We start from the raw sequence: 13,342 nt of genomic DNA, 5'->3' as shown, positions 1-13,342 counted from the left end.
GCTGGTCTTCAACTTGAAGCAATCCAACAATGAAGGGCTCCTATAGGAGGTCAGGCATTGTGGATAACTGTTTGATCTCTGCATTCACAGTAGCTACACTAAAAAGGCCATCAATACTCCTTGGGATCCTTGAAGTACCCTCTCCTCAGGCAGTCTATGCCAAGGATTCAAGGGGCCTCTGGGCCAGTCACAATGGAGTGCTTTTCCCACTTGTCGCCTGTTAAACTTACCTCAGTCTCAAATACAGACAGCTCCTGGTATTCCCCTGTCAGTTCAAAGATCCAGATGGGTTCCGCACTCCTGTGCCTTGATGACATCAGTGTGTACTAAAGCTTTAGACTTCTGTGCATCTGATATGCCAGGCCATTCAATCCACATAATCTGGCCATCCCTTTCCTCTTCCTGGCCAAAGGCAGGGACCTTATATTTCTGTTCCTGGTCAGAGTATTCACTATCTGACCTTTGCAATGCCAGATCAGAAGGTCTCTCTTAAGGGCTAAAGGAAATTATTTTAGTTTTTTTATGTCTGGGAGATTGCTGATTGCCTTCTTGTCTCTCTGCAGCAACTACACTGACAGTCTTCTTGGGTGACTTCTTCTGGCTCTCTTCTCTCTCAGTCCATGGACACAAGCTTGTAGCTTAAAGGTAGATTCACCATCCCACTTCCTTATGTCCTTCCCCAGTCATGAAGAAAGAACCAGAGTTAGCTATCTGGCCTCCACCTGGGGCTTCCCTTCTCTCTGAGTGAGGCAGGACAGAACTCATCACTTGGGCTTCCCCTAAAAGCTGGGCTGCTAGTTCAGAGGTATGTGAAAATATGCAGAGTTTCTGCTTCATTTCAGACCAGGAGGATTCCATTTCTACAGCTGATGAATGCATTTGCAGGTAATAATATGATATGAAGCTGCTGGAATATGATGCAGGGGCTCTTTGAACCACCTTCCTCCACATGGCCATTGTGCAAGGGACAACCTCTGGATCTTAAGGGGCCTTATCCTTTTTTAGATTTCTATAGATGACTTCCAGCACTGCTAATTCTCTCAGATACTGTATAACTTCAACTGCAGTGGTCCACTTTCCTGGGGAGTTTATTCCCAAGAACTGGATCTCCTGCGCAGTTCCTTTCACTTTGTTTTATGGCAAGACCAGCTTTCAGAAGGATTTGGATTTTTTATTCTTTCCCTTTTCAAAAACTTCTTCTGCTGTATTGCCCCACACAATTATATCACCAAGACATTGCAGGTGTTCTGGAGCTCCACCCTGTTCCATAGCAAATAGTGGGGCTTCCATAAGTGATCTTTAAAGATCTTCCTTAAATTAATATCTTGTCCCCACGCTTGAGAGGAGCTGTCTACAGAGGCTGAAAATTGCTTTCTTTTCCAATTCCTCTCTCAACTTCCCGATCTGTAGCAAGGGATGCCAGCTGTTGGACTTCACGTCCTTCTAACTGCTGACTGTTGGCTCCATCATCCCAGCATCAAAGAAATCCGCTCATCTGGCTGGTGACTGTAGTCTTTTCACAAGTCTCAAAGTTCTGGTGAGCTCAGAACAACTTGGGTTTCCTGTTTGATTTGCCTCACTCCTTTCAATTTCTGTGTTGAAGGACCTGCTGTTGAAGGACCTGCTTCTTCCATCTAGACCCTCCTCTCCTATTTCTTCTTCTTCTTCCTCTTCTTCTTCCTCCCTTACTAATCAATGGTATGGGCCTGTTGCGTAGTATATGGTAGAGATAATTCATGCTATATATGTATAAAATATTTTAAAAGTCTAAGGTTATGTCTTTGACCACTCTGGCTGGGAGCAGAGTCCTATTTTTATTCAACTAGGTACCCGAACAGTGCTAAGATAATATCAGATCTGTTACCGTATGAATAGGGCAGTCCTGGACCATCATAGATAATTTCCCTGGCATCTGCACCTGGGAGATAGCATCTAAACCCTCCTGGACCATGATTAATGGAATGTCTCAGCTACTCACAAGACCTGCACCTGGAATGATTACATCTGCTTCGCTCAGGAACTGGCGCCACCCTGCTACATGTGAATACGGACTTTGCCTAGATGCTCAGACATTTTGTCTGGACCCTTGGACTTACCTTTGTCTGTTTCTGCATATGTATGGATCCGGTTCTACATGTGAAGAGACACAAAGAAACATTCAGTCATCCCTGCCTCAGGCAGAATAAACTATATATAAGCGGACTGCTTGAAGCATTCGGGGTGAACCACTGGGGAAACACTGACACTCTGTCAGTCGGATCCTGGTTCACCCAGCGCCGAAACCCGGGTTCGACACTGCCTGAGGCTGTGGTGGTCTTTCGAAATTCTATTTTTTTTTTTTTGTTAATGATCTAATAAATATTTGTTAATTTTTTTTATAAATTTGGCTACCAATTTGATCATTTATAACACATTCTCAATTTTTTTTTTTTCACTGCTGGGGTAATTACTTTAGTTACTGTGGTTTGAGTCCCTGTCTCAGTTATAGTGTCCTCAATACCCAAATATAGTTTGGGTTCCTGCCACAACTACAGTCCTCTGAGAGTACGGAACTGGGGTTCAGTAGGCACAGGCCAGGCCCCAGTGCAGGGTGAGAAGCTGCTAGTGTTCATTTGTGTAGGTAAGACACCTTTCTATCAGTTGATGAGCCAGCTTGTCAGGGTTGATCACCTGTTCAGGTGTAAAGCCCCAGTAATGGGAGGTGATAATTACCCTAGAAATAGGCCCAAATCCTTTCATGCACACTGCCACCCAGAAACTGAATGCCCAAGGGCAGAATTCAATATCTCCTCACAAAATTTGTTTTCTCTTACATCAGGATGGCACCAGATTACATAAACTCCATAGTTAACCAGCAGTATTAGTTGATATTATTAACAGAATAAAATAGCTTACATAAGGATGAGCAAAGACTGTGGAAGACTGCATTATAGAAGCATTCAAATCAGTCTCAGGCAGGGAGAAGGAGGTATATTACTTCATCATCCACAGAAGACAGCTCCCCCAGCATAACAAGGACATCAGTGTAAAGGAAAAGCACACAGCCACTGTTTGTAATAACATGTTCTCGAACTCAAAAGAGAGATAAGCAATGCAGCTGACAAACTCCATGTCTCACAAATAAGCTTTCTACTTGATAAATGCTATTTATAAATATGTATATTTATGTATTACTGATTTTGCCTCACAGCACACATTGGATGCCAAAAAGACTGTAGTGGGTTGATCTTAGCCACTTCTGAGAAGCAGGGTTTCTGCACACACTTCTGGAACAGTTGCTTCAGAAGGCAAAAGGGGTAACATAACAAATTTCCCCCATTCCCTCTCTCTCTCATAGTTTTTAAATCTGAGCTGATGTCATATGGTATGGAATATCCCTTTGGTTTATTTGGGTCAGCTATTTTGGCATAGCTGTGTCCCCTACCAGGATCTTGTTCACTCCCAGTCCCTTGATGGGAGGCATGAGAGAGAACAGTGCTGCTCCTCAGTAGCCAAAACACTGGTGTGTTACCAGTACCTGTCCGGCTACCAATGCAAAGCACAGCACTGTGAGGGCTGCTAAGGGAAAAAGAACTTTATCTCAGCCAGACCCAATACAGCAAGTGAAGCAAGTGGAGTGTGGAGTCCTGAAAAGATTCAAATTAACATCAGCAATGGATTACCCAGAAATCGACATGTTTAGACATGAAGGAGCTTAACAACACAAAGCAGGAGCACAGATATAATGTGACTGACTTTACTGCTCTGAAAAGGATTTGTTTCCAAACCTGCAAAATACTGACACAGTTTATGGGAAATAATAAATAAAAATAATAATAAAAAAAAGAGCCTCTTTTAAGCCTACCACTGTATATTGCTTGGCGAAGAGGAGTTACAGTCCCAGTGACATCTCTAATGGCACAGCAGCCTAATTTATCATCCCTGTATTGATGAAATTGAAGCCCAGACAGGAGAATGCTGCTGCTTCCTTTAAAAATGGCATATTCACAGCCTGCCAATTCAGCATTTTCTCTTTTTTTCTCCACCCAGGATCAACATGAGCAATTAAAAGTACTTTTTCACTTGATCAATTAAGTAAATAGGAGGTTTTTTAATGTTCGTCGCAAGGAGTTGTAAGGATCTGATAGTAAAAATAATGCCTTAAAAAGTACATCATCATTATCATTATCTCTTTGAACACCTGAATACTATAAGCAGCCCACCTTGAGGTCCATAAAAAGGAAGGCAAAATTTGTGCAAAACTAATGAGGAGGAAGAGAATGACAGAAACTCTGGCCTTTGCCTTCTCGTCCCCCCCCCACTGCTGCCATCCAAGGTTTTTCACAGCTGGAAAAAGAACGTAAAGCTTTCAAAAGCTGAGATGCCACCAAGCCTTGGATGCCTCCAGCCTGGGGAAAACAGTAATCTATGCGGCACACACAATTTGTGAAAACCCTCCTCTGCTCCTGCATCCTCTGATGTGAGCAACAAGAGTTGACCAAAGTCAGCTGCAGGGACCACATGCTGCATCTACTTTTCAAAAGGTAAGTGACTGCATTCCATCTAAGCTGCTAACCCTCAATATTGGAAAAGCAGATAAATAGCAGAGACAAAAAAAAAAAAAAAGGGGCAAAAACTGCTTTGCCCACCACCCCCTCAGTGGAAAGGTAACAAGTGTGGTTGGTAAACTCTCCTATGCTTGTAAAGTAATCTTAGCTTTTTTCCAACTTTATTCTACTTCCCCCTTTCTCTCTCCTTGCCTCTTTTACAGTTAATAAAGTGAAAATAGCAAAATTTTTTTGGTACCAACATGTAAATACTTTTGTATTTCAGTTATGTTTTGGGGAATATTTGAACCTGAAATGGTTTCTGCAGATCACAGGGGTGAATTCTCCTCCATAATTAAGGGGATTGTAACATTTAATCACAGGGCACAAATCCCTTAAAACTCGAGTGCTAATTCCAGAAAATCAATAAATTGCTAATTTTTATGATTGATCATTTTGTGTTAGACAAACAAAGCAAGATACCCTTATAAGTCTTTTCTTTTCTTTTCTTTTCTTTTCTTTTCTTTTCTTTTCTTTTCTTTTCTTTTCTTTTCTTTTCTTTTCTTTTCTTTTCAGTAAAGTGCTTTGTAAAACACTGTAGCTGTTTGCTTTTTGATGAAATTAATGCAAGGTGCCAATCAAATGTGAGTGTATTACTATGTTTAAGTGTTTAAAATAAGGTTCTCCTGAGGCATAAGGAGTGGGACATTGGAAAATAATTTAAACAAGGTGCCCCTCAGGAATGATCACCCCTGTGTGTGTGTTTTTTATGAAATGTATACAAGGTGTCTTTCTAGGGTGAAGTATTGAAATTTGAAAATTATCTGTAATTTATACAAGGTACCCTCTGGAAACAATCACTTAACCTTTGTTATGCAACTTTGTAAAATATTCCAGAGATAAAGGGTTAATTTAGAAATTACACAAGGTACCCTCCAGAAAAATCTACCACATTTTTGTGGTAACATGAAATATAATGCACAAGATCTGGTCAATTTATTGGATGAATTTGGTCCCAAATTGTCTCCTCCAGGAATGGGCACAAAATTACTTGGTGTAATATCCTGAAATTGTTGAGCTAATCTCTACCCTGCATGCAGGTGCAAAAGTTAAAAAAAGATAAAGCAAAACCTATTGTTTGTTCTGTCTTAGGTGCTGTTGTCTTAGCTGCAGTTGAACATGATGAACGTCAACAAAATGCTGATATGGAAATTATTGCATCGTTACAAGATTTGGTTAAAGTGTCACAACTGCAACTAGAAGAAGATGAGGCTAACACCTGTCTCCTCCAGGAGGAAATAAGAAATCAGAAAGCTCCCACCCATGTTCTCCTCCAGGAGGAAATAAGAAATCAGAAAGCTACCACCCATGTGCTTCAAGAGGAGCTGCATGCAAGATTAGCAAGTGAAACAAAAAGGGAGGTAGAACTGGAGCTATCCAAAAAAACATATCCCCTCTCTGACTTAGAATCTTTGCATAATCAATCAGAGAAGCTGCAAGTCTCACTTTGTCCCTTAAATAAGGTAGAACACATGGGTTTGAATGATGACACACCTTAACATAACTGTGGAAGCCCATGAGCCTATTGGGAAAGGGCACTGGCAATAACCTGGAGGAATACACCATAGGCTCCACACATCCCCCATAAGTTAGGGTGAAACAGAAGGCTTTCCCCATGGTGCACTGCAGTACTATGCTAATTTACCCCAGTTCTGTATTTCTCATTGGCCCATTGGCCATCTCTACTTCTTTTACCCCTATATGGTCTTGTTCTACAATATTCCTTACTCCCTGTTTCCCCATTGGTTAATGTAACCCTGCCTGTCTACCCTGGCACTCCCTATTGGCTCCTGCCCTTTGTACTGCACCTATGCCCTCAGTTGATTGGCCCTGATGCTTTGCTCCATCTCCTCTTTTGCATATTTATACCCTGGACCCTCCACAGTCCACTGTCCTCTGTTTCTAGACTCCTTCATCACTGGACCCTAATAAACCCTCACTGGAGCCCCATACAGAAGATCCTCCTGTGTCTCACCTGCCTGGTAGCTGTGGTGTGCTTGAGTGTGTGATTGTTGTGTGCCTGCCCAAACGTTCTCCCTCCAAGGATGCTTGCGGGGAAGGTAGTGGCACTGACCACCTTGCCTCTCTAATTCATATAATCATGAAAGAAATCCCATATATAGCTACTGAATTGGTTAAATTAGAAAACAAATATAGTGAAACCCCTAAAGAATCTGAGACTGAGTGGAGAGTCTCTCTTTCTTGGAGTGACCAAATTCTGTTATCAGAAAAAGAGACAAAGGTTCTGGGGGGCAGGGAATGACCCTGATCTCTTACCCAAAGAGCAGTTTTTTTGGGCCGGTGGATTCAACCCCTTGCAGAGAGGAGATCCCCTGGCTATAGTAGGAAACATTAATCAGATTGTAAAATGCACAAAAAGGCTGCTTGTTTACAAATGATGCATGATAGGGAGTTAACACCATGATATGAATCCCCTATGATGATGACTGTGGACCCTGAAATAATGGCATCTCTCATGAGAGGCTGCCCTAAAGCATAGGCATCCAGCTAAAAGGACAAGTAGAAAGGCTCATGAAAGGGGAAAGAGCTGTAGCCACCTTGGATGAAGCTATTACTCCCAACCATAACTAAGAAAAAATTTGGGCCTGGAGGTAGGCGGCACAAGAATAATTTAATTATGGAAGAAAATATGACCCAATACCTTGAAGTACAATTGATTTTAAGTCAATTCAGCACACTGAGTGCAAAACAACTGTGCCTCCAGTAAGACTCCAAAAGGCCATGTCCTCCTCCGGGCAAGGAGGATGAGCTAATACAGGGGAAGAACACAAGGAAAAAGAAATACCATGTGGAATATGGGCTTACAGAAAGGGATCCCAAAAACCCTAATGAATGGCCAACCCACTAATAAATTAGAGGTATTAATTATATTGGTCATCTAATCCAAACACCACCACCATCACCAACACCATCTTAATTGCTAATTAAGAAACCACCCTTTGGTAAACAAATCTCTATAACACATTCCATATGTTCACAATACCAGGTACAGCAAATTAAGATAAAAATGGTCTCTCATTTGTTGTATTGTGTTGGTTTGTTCCATTCCCCCTCTAGGTTGAAATAGTTCTGCCAGTTCTGCCCTGGTTCTCCCTCCCCTCCCAGTTACTGCCTGTCACCCCAGTTGTTATAGCAACTGTGGGATCTCAGCACATCGTTCCCGATGTCCAGAGATGCCAGGAGAACCCTTGGGGGTCTCGGAAATCCTGGAATGTTGCCAAGAGTGTTTGGAGGCTTGATTTTGATCCATCCACAGAAGTAACAAGAGTTTGAGGGCATGAGAATCACTTTAGAGTGAAAAGTGTAAAAGGGACACAATTAGAGGGTGAGATATAGACTTTAAGGTTTTTGGTACAGGGGGGTTATGGAGACAAGATGGAGGGATCAGGGCGTGTCTCGTCCTTCTTTCTTCTTCTTGTCCTCCATCTCCGGTGGTGATGTTGGCACTTAGAGATTGGTTTATGGTGAAGGTGCACTTGCTAACATGGGTGAAAAGCATTGGGAAATAAAGGTAAATATTATGTACGTAGATTTTAGTATAAAAAGACATGACCGCCCCGTGGGTGGTCAGAGAGTGCCTGTGACTGCTTGCAGATCAGACCTCTGTTGGGCAGACAGAAAATTTTGTAGATAAGAAATAATAAACAATCTGAAGACCGAAAAGCTGAGGAGTCCAGACTCGTCCTTTGAATCGCGTGCCACCCAAGAACCACCCTACCCGTGTCGGGGCAGAGACAGACAGCCGAACCGACAAGAGACCATTGTATCTTTTTACACTCCACCCCAGTTTTCTTAGTAACCGAATGTATCCTTTCCTCAACCCCACCCTGGTGCCCTGCCAGTCACTCCCTGCCACCACCTTTTTCTCCAGAAACTTCTGTCTAGGGCTCGGATCAGGGGTTGGGGACCCTCCCTCAAGTTATTTTCATTGGTCTCTTCTGTATGTCAATTCCGTGTACTCCGCTCCCCCTTGGATTCCTATTTGCTCCCGACCTGGTTCCACCCCTGCCTCCCACACCCTTTATAACCTCATGTAATCCCTCCCCCTCCCTCTTCGGTTGCTGGCTTCCCTAGGGCCTTCAGTAAACCTGGACTTTGCCCCGACTGGAGAGCGCTCTCTTCATTCCCTGCTGCCTGCAGCCACTTATCAGCCTCGTTCTGCATCTGGCAACATCTTCAGCTATAACGCTGGGCGTTTGCCTGAGGCGCTGACCCGAAGCATGGCTATCGGGTTAAGTGCCCCCCGTGCTGCTAGCTGTGCTGGCAAGCTAGCTGGGACACTTTTCTCTGGACGGACAGCTGCACTCATTCTTTTCTCTGATCTTTTCACAGCCTTCCCCAGGATGATGCCTGGGAAAATTATGTTTCTCTCAGTGGCCAGAGAGCTGCTGTCACAGTCCTGTGGGGAAGAAATGACACAGACAGAAAATGTATTTGGAAAGACAATCTAATTTTGTGCATATATATATATGGATACAATATATGCAGTATACAGCCTATTTGAGTAAAACATTTTAGGGTCTTCTCCAAGCAAAATACAGTTCTTAGAAAATTCCTAAAGAAAAATCACATTTCATAAGCAGGAGGCTTTACAGTGCATTCCTTTTAGCATTGTGTTTAGGCAGTGACCCAGTCCTGCTGCTGGAGTCTCAAGTTCCGGTGGTGGTTAAGATCAACATCACAAACATGAAGAGTAAAAAGGATGAAAGTGACTGAAACATGGTAACATCAGAGTACTTGGGCAGCGAATATGTCTAGCAAAATATTATAAAAAGGTGTGAATCTTGAGGTGAGTGCACCTGAAATTGAACTGGTCCTCTCTTAAGGGAGTGAAGGGCATCGGTAGCACTGGGAAAATACCTTGGCTTCTTTCATGTGACAGTCAGCCTTGATTTTAACGTGACTGTAAAGCACTAGTGGTACCTAGTGGTGACAGCTGGTGCAGTTTTAATGTTGAACATGATTACAAACTTGTAGTGTATAATAATGCTAATTAACAGTGAGCAAATTTTTAGAAATAGAAATAATAGAATTGGTAGGTGTCAGGGATACTTCTAACAAGAACACTTAAAGAGTGTTCAGACAGGTTTCTGTACAACAAATTTTGCTTCACAAACTTTGACACTCCTTGGAGGAGCCAACAATGGTTTTCTCCATTTTTCCAAGGTCCTGATCCAAACAATGTCAAAGCTACTGAGTTGTCATGGATTAAAAGAGAATTGCAACATATGATCTTAAATTGGTTAAATAACTAGATAACAATGGGGAGAAAAATCAAAATCCATAAATAAATTTAAAAGTGTGGTGAAATGGTCAGGATTCATAGTAAAGAAGGATTGTTGCTTCTGCTATTCCACGTGCTTCTCCAGAAGATACGATGTGGAAAAGTTGTGGGTGGAAGAAGAAAGCAAGTGGGGAACAGAAATGAAGAAAATGTGAAGAAGTAGAAAAGATGAAGAAGCAGCAGCTTACTTAAGTGTAGTTGGCAAATCCACCAATTCAGGATTGGTTAGTGCAGAAAGATGCATATAGAGAGAGCCAACACTAACTCCACAAGTCTACATGTGTACTTGGGCTAAACATTAATTAGAATTTTTTACAGAGAATTCTACAGAAACTACTGTTCAGTCCTGAAGGAGGTTCAAAAATGAAAGTACAACTTAAAAATCTATTCAGAAAAGCATAGAAGGTAGAACAGAAAGTGTAATTACATTATTTTAAACATTTCTGGTATACTTGCAACTTGAGCAGTATGCAGTGCTTGTTCTCTCCTTTCAAAATGAGATTAAAACCAAGAAGGATATAGAGAAGAGCAGCAAGGAAATGAAAAGTAGACTAGGTTTGCCTGTGAGGAAAGTAAAAAGAGAACTGCAAAGGGACAGTTGAAGTAGTATGTAAATCACCTGAGGCTTGGGGAAAGAGGCTTGAGAAACAAGTGTTTCCCTCATGGGAAACAATTTGCCACTGTTTCTCAAAGTGCAAAATCTGGGGGTGAGAGGAACTTTTTCGCAAGGGACACGTTCAACTGTGAAACTCAGGCCCATGGGACACTGTGTACTGAAAGAATGCATGGGATCAAATCCAACTTAATTAGTGTCATAAAAGACAATCAGTGTTATTTAACATTCAACAGAATTTGAGCAAAGAGTAATTTTAATGATGTGCTATATGTTCCTTTTCTAGTGAGTGAAGACAGAGGACCCTTGTAATCCAGCCTCCTACCTGCATCCTCCTGAATACCTATCACACTGAGAGGGGGACATTTATTGTCAGTACTGTTAGGAAAGAAAAAAAATTCCCATGCTGTCTGAAATAGGAGTAGTTTTAACTGTGGTAGGCAGAAGGTCACATTGAGAACACCATAAGGAAACCAACAATCTAGGAAAGCATTGACTTAATTTGATAGGAGGTAAGTCACATACAATTACTTTGTGTATGTAATTCTTTTAAGGTAACAGACCAATATTTTAGTACTGAGTGAGCATATGCTATTGAAGTAATTTCTAACAAAATGTCCATTATATCGTATAGTTAAATCATACACTTGGTTTTAGTTAAATTGCTGCTGTTGTCAATGCCGTGTAGCCTGTGCAATGATTCCACAATGTTCTCTGTCTGCCATTCCAGAAGAAGGCCTCTTTTATCTCTTCTGCTATTTCCTCTTCCAACTCTGGGGAATATGTTGAATTTTCTTCATTCTTCCCTTCTTGTCAAACACCTCACCTCTCACCGGACTTTCCTCCAATTTCTTCTGTAAAACAGGGAAATACTCTCCTGGGTTGTGAGTAGGCCTCCTGAGGTAATGCAGTTGAGGTTTGATGGCTGGTGGTGACAAAGGAAAAACAATGATGGTTACTGTGTCTAGATTTCACTCACTTGTGGAGAAGAAATGGATTCCTCAGAAGCTGTATCCATCCCATAGCCTGTCTGTGCAAAAGAGGGCTTCTCACCCTAAGAGCCAGGATTCTTTTGGGTTAATGGGCAGTTACAGACAGTTAGGAAAAAAAAAGAAAAAAAAAAGTTTAGAAATATAAATCTTAAATATAGATGTAAAACTCTAAAATGAAACATAGGCAACTCCAAAATTGAAAGTAGGGCAATTAAGCACTACAGAATACTGAATCTTGAAATTATGCCCTTATTCTTACATCTCAGCAGACTACATCAACACAGGAAAGAACATTCTCATGGTTAGAAAACAACAGTTTAGACAGTAGATGAAATTGCCAAAACTAAATGAAGAAGCAACTCTATACTTACATATCTACATATATACAGCAAAACACTTCACTATTTTCAAAATGTTGTTGGTCAAGGTAATTTTAAGGCAAGAAATCTGATTTGAGATAATGTTTCTCAGAATTCTGGATAGGTGGATTTGAGGCATTTTATCTGATTTTCCAATAAATTACAGGCCATTGTGAAAGTTGGAAGTGGTCTACATAATAATCTGACAATTCTCAACTTCTTGACTCTGTTTATTTGAACCTATCTTACTTTCTTACCTCTTTACATAGATAGACTAAAAAAATAACCATGACCATGATCAAAATATTTTAATCTTATGCTTATTTATTATTTGCAAAATAACCAATTGAATAATTAGTATGACAAGGATTTAAAAATAAATTTTCATTGCTCTTAGCAGGAATCCTGAGAAGAAAAAAATATTCCACTGTGGGAGCTAGCTAACATCTCTGATTCAAATGCTACAACAGTCACACTCCATCTTGCTAAACTCCTCAAGAGATCAATCATACCCTAAAATGTATTGGGGAACAAAAATGATGGATTTTCTAAACTTTAGAAATGTGTGTCCAGATTTCTGCATAGTCATAATCCTTCCTGTTCTCAACTAGATTAGTTTCACATTCATTAAAATTCAATAGGTTGGTTGCGATTCTCAGGACCTTCATGCATGGAGTGATGCAAGTATTTTTTTCTTTCCTTTTTTTTTTCCCTTTTAATTTAGGGAAAATAATTCTTTTTTAAGATCATGTCTATCATCAAGGCAATGAAAGCAGAAAAAACATATTTAGTACCACTATGTTGGTAGTGCCAGTGTGCACAAGAATAGTTACACAAGTAACATCATGCAGATTGTGTGCTATCCAGACACTAACTCAGCAAGGAGGCTGAGTGCATTAGCTACTCTGTTTGCTCTGACCGGTGGGGTGTGCAACCCACCATTTTATAGTTGAAACCTCAGATTTGGCTAGGATAGCATGCACATAGTATTTCCTCTTAACCCTTCTTTCATACAAGTCTTTCTTTGCTTCTTGGACAGATGCCAATGGATATAAACACCTGGGCCTATGTCTACATTACACCTTGATTTGCACACCAGATGAAAGAAAAAATGTCAGAGCTGATGCTTAGTAGACAACTGCACATAAAAAAAGAACCTAGTCTGCTAATAAAAATCGTCTTTCTCCCTTTTGCAGCCTTTGTCAAGAAAGGAGGTTTTCTGCTGTAATTATCAGAAAGATCTGCAGGACAGAGGAGCAGAAGTACCAAGACTGTGTTCCATTAGAGTGATTAAAGAAATGGTCTAAACTTAGAGATACTCAGTCTCCCAGGAGTGTTAAGAAAATCTGTGGTTATACAAAATTCACTTTCATCCAATGAGACACTTCAATGAAAGTTCAAAGATAGCTAGTTCTTGGTCAGTTACTGTGACCACTAGAGAGGTCTCCTCTGTGCAACCGGGTCAGTCACTATGGACTATATGGAAC

Source organism: Agelaius phoeniceus, chromosome 1 (genome assembly GCF_051311805.1).
Source record: "Agelaius phoeniceus isolate bAgePho1 chromosome 1, bAgePho1.hap1, whole genome shotgun sequence".
NCBI lineage: Eukaryota > Metazoa > Chordata > Aves > Passeriformes > Icteridae > Agelaius > Agelaius phoeniceus.
The sequence above is the reverse complement of the archived record's forward strand: the minus strand, read 5'-3'. Positions refer to the sequence as shown.